The following is a 4,048-nucleotide window of genomic DNA, read 5'->3' as shown; positions in this document are numbered from 1 at the left end:
AGGAATCTAATAAAAAAATCACACATACACACCCCAAAGCCAGCAAACAAAAACACTAAAATAACAGTTAAAGTAAGTTATTCAAATATTTTTTTCATATTTTTATTTCATAATGGGATTGATATTAAGAGCTTTCGAAACTTATTGAGTAACATTGCTGTTCTTTATAAAGTAAATTATCTATTTTCCCTTCTCCCCCTGCTCCTTCTACTCTGGACATTAAAAAAATAGAAAATCCAAACTGGAGAAGAATGTTGGTGGCTTCATGGGTGCTTGTATTGTAGTATGTTAGGGATAATCTGAGAACAAAGTTTGACTCAGTATCACATATGTTACCCAGCCTTATTTGATTCAGTTCTCTTATCACCATCTATAACTGCATTTTTTTTTTTTCACAGAGAAATAAAATGGTATGATGCAGAAAAGACTTCGTTAAAAGCATTGGAACATTAACCTTTCTTGGTTTATCTGTACTGATATAAATGATATAATTATGTTTGATTCCACATGGGAAGTCTGAAGGGCTGTTGTGAGAATTCATCTGCAGGTTGCTTAACTCTGTGAAAATATGAAAAAGGTACTATATTGAGAAAATTCTGCAACAATAAAAAATGCACTAGTGTTATACTATAGCAGATGCAGGGGGAAGCTGGGCTTGAGAAAACACAGCAATGGGCCAGGAAGATGAGACGATTATACACGTTGGTATCTAAAGCACCCTCTTTGCATGCTCTGTGATGAGAATGGATGCAATGCCAGGAATTATGAATGTATGTCATAATTATTTTAAACTTCATTCACAATGACCTGTTCTTGACCCGTATCTGAGAACAATTTGGTAGTTGTTTCTTTTCCAATAGAGTGGCTGAAATCTTTTGTTTCTCTTTAAGTGAATAGTTAAATTCATCTTTACAGAACTGCAGATGATTTAATTTAACACGAAGTGAATTAAAAAAATGGACTTACTACCACATCGATTGCCGTCAGCCTTTAATAGTGGAAGAAGTGTCTTTTTACACCTGGGACTAGACAAGATCTGAGGGAGAAAAGGCTTAGAATGCATGACCGAGGAAGCATCATGCCGTCTGTCCCTAGGGAGAAAAGAAATCTGTCTTCATTTTGAAATAGCTCTTGGCTATTGCTCAGAAACACTCAATGGGCAGCTTTAGAAGTTGTAGCACTTTCTCTGACAATGAGAAAAATCGCTGTATGTCTGTGTACTCTTAAGGGAGATGGAGGAGATTAAGAAGTAGATTAAGAAATTATTATGTACTTGTAACAATTACCCACATTATGAAATATTCTTTTTTTTTTAAATAAGAAAACATTATACATTCTTCTGTAAATAGAAATTTAAATTTTTCTGGAATATTTCTGACTTCAATTATTTTGTTCTCTATTCAGATCATGTATTCCAATTTTGCATTAAAGAGTATACAAAATGTACATAAATAAGTTAATATAATTAATATACAAGAGGACTTACACCACAGCCTTAGCATTTTTTTTCATAAATATTCTTCAATTCTCAAAAATATCTTTATTCAAGGTAGGTAGTTCTCATTTCACACTGAAACTGAGCTGGGGCACATATATTCTGTTTCTAACCATTACATCTTCCTTTCCCACACTCGAAGGTCTAATCTTAGATTTTCCTCACCTTATATTGCAAGCAATAGAAACTGCCAAACTTAAAATCAGTTTTGAACTTGAAGAGTTTACATAAGGTCAGTGGAGTTGGGATTCTTTTCTGCTTAAAAGAAAAGGTATTTCAATCAGGAAAAAAAAATATTTTGTTGTCTATGTGAAAGAGTATAAAAAACTGACAGAAATGAATCATTTCAACAATATGCTGAGATAAAGACCTAAAAATTAGTTTACTTTCAAACTGTTTCAGAGTTGTCTGTTGTCTTTCTGGAATGAAACCACTTTTCTAGAAAATGGGGAAATGTTATTTTGAAGATTTCTTGATGGTATTGATGTGAAATCAAGCATATTATCAAGATGAGTACTCAGCCAGGAGAAGGCCTCTTATTTGAGTTAGTACATTTCTTTTTCTTTTTCCTTTTTTTTTTCTTTTTTCTTTGTATCTTTTTTCCTTCTTCTTCTTCTTCTTTTTTTGGCACCCAGTGGTTCTGGCTTCCCCGAGGACACAGAGTTCCAGCATGCACACGCGACCTGAGAGCTGCCAGGCTGGAATACATTTCATTTCAAAAATGGTATTTTTGTTATTGTTGTTATCAGATTCATTCTTAGGGAGTAGAGTGAAAAGAGTGTGAACTTTAGAAGTAAGCAGAGCTATGCTTATCAATCACCAAGTAGACTGAGGATCTGAAGATCTCTCAGAATTAGTCTCCATGCCTGGTTTTAAGGATTGTTTTGGGAAGTTTTAATGAGATAAAATGTGCAGAACACCTCAGTGTCTGCAGGTAATGTATGTTATTCAATAGAGAATTTATATCCCCCTCAAAGGGGCATAAGGACCCAGAAAGAAGTAACACTCTGAGTTTGTTTTCTTGCTCTCCCATCAGATTTTATAGGAGAAAGTCGAACATGAATCACCTGCCAGGGTTTTAAACAGTCACAAATGAGTATTCTTGGTAAGGAGGAGAAATAATTAGAATATTAAGGATGTTCTAATAATTTTGTTTTAGTGACTACAAAGAGGCCAACGCACTGCTAGCATATGCACTCAGAGCCCTGGTCCTTCTGAGCACAATCAGACGGGATTACTGTCTTCTGGAATTATCCAGTCACCAGCAAAACAGAGGCTTACTTATGAAAATTGACCATCTGCAGTGATCATTTTACCCTTTGTATCTAATTATGAAATTCTATCTCTGAAAAAAAAAAAAAAAACAACTAGTTTTGAAGTGTACAATTTTGGTGAAATAATTTTGTGATATTTTTACTAGTAATTATGAATGGAAACAAAAAATATGTGATAAATATTATATAATTTAGCTTTACATTTTAGAAATTATAAAATCTTTGTGATTAAATTCGTTACATTTTACATAGTACTTGTGGAAGAATAGGACTTCATGAATAAATATTTGTCATCTATCTATTTTTTGTTAGGCCCTTGGGATAGTGTGACAAGTGAAAAAATCACAGTTCCCACTCTTAAAGAGGGCTTATATTCCAGTGAAAAAGAAAACAGAATAACATGATGGAATACAGTGAGTGGGGTTGAATGGCCAGAGAAGCTATCTTGGAGAAGTTAACCCCTTAAAGATGAGAATAATTCAACCACATAAAGGTCTAGGGCAAGAGAACTCCAGGTAGAGAGAAGAGGACGTGTGATATAGTGAGCAAATAGGTGTAGAGGCTATGAGGCTGACAGAAACATAAGGGAAAAGTAAAAAAACCATAAGGGACAGAAGCATAAGGGAAAAGTAAAAAAGCATAAGGGACAGAAGCATAAGGGAAAAGTAAAACAAACAAACAAACAAACAAACAAACAAACAAATAATGTGGCTGGACCATTGTGAGAGATGATGAACTTTGTAGAAAATGAAATTAGAGAGATGAGTAGGTTTTGTATGACCATGGTAAGGAGTTGAGCATTACAAAAATTCATTGGATGGAAAAAGTATCAGAGTTTTAAGCAGAAGATGCCATCTAAGATCACTTTGGTGCTGTGTAGAGAATGCATTGGAAGAGCAAGAGCAGAAAAAAAGGATACAGTTTATTATGCTATGTCAGTAGACTAGATAAGAGATGATGGTGGTTTGAGTCAAAGTCATGGCAATAAACATGAAGAAATGGGCAGATTTTGAATATATTTTGGAGAAAGAGCTTGTAAGACTTGGTAATGAATTCACTATGGAGATGGTGGTGAGAGATAGAGGAGAATCATGAATGACTCAGGCTTTTGACTTGAGCAGTGGAGTAGATGTTGCTCCTGTTTATAATATGGGGTAGACTGAAAGAAAAGGTTTCAGGTAGATCTGGAGTTCTGTTTGGAACATTGTTCTATTAAACATTCAAATGGAATTGAGTGTAAGAGTTTGAAGTTTATGAGTGAAGTAAAAGTTGAAAATAA

This window comes from Pteropus vampyrus, unplaced genomic scaffold, assembly GCF_000151845.1.
Source record: "Pteropus vampyrus isolate Shadow unplaced genomic scaffold, Pvam_2.0 Scaffold58, whole genome shotgun sequence".
Classification (NCBI taxonomy): Eukaryota; Metazoa; Chordata; class Mammalia; order Chiroptera; family Pteropodidae; genus Pteropus; species Pteropus vampyrus.
Note: the sequence above shows the minus strand (reverse complement) of the source record.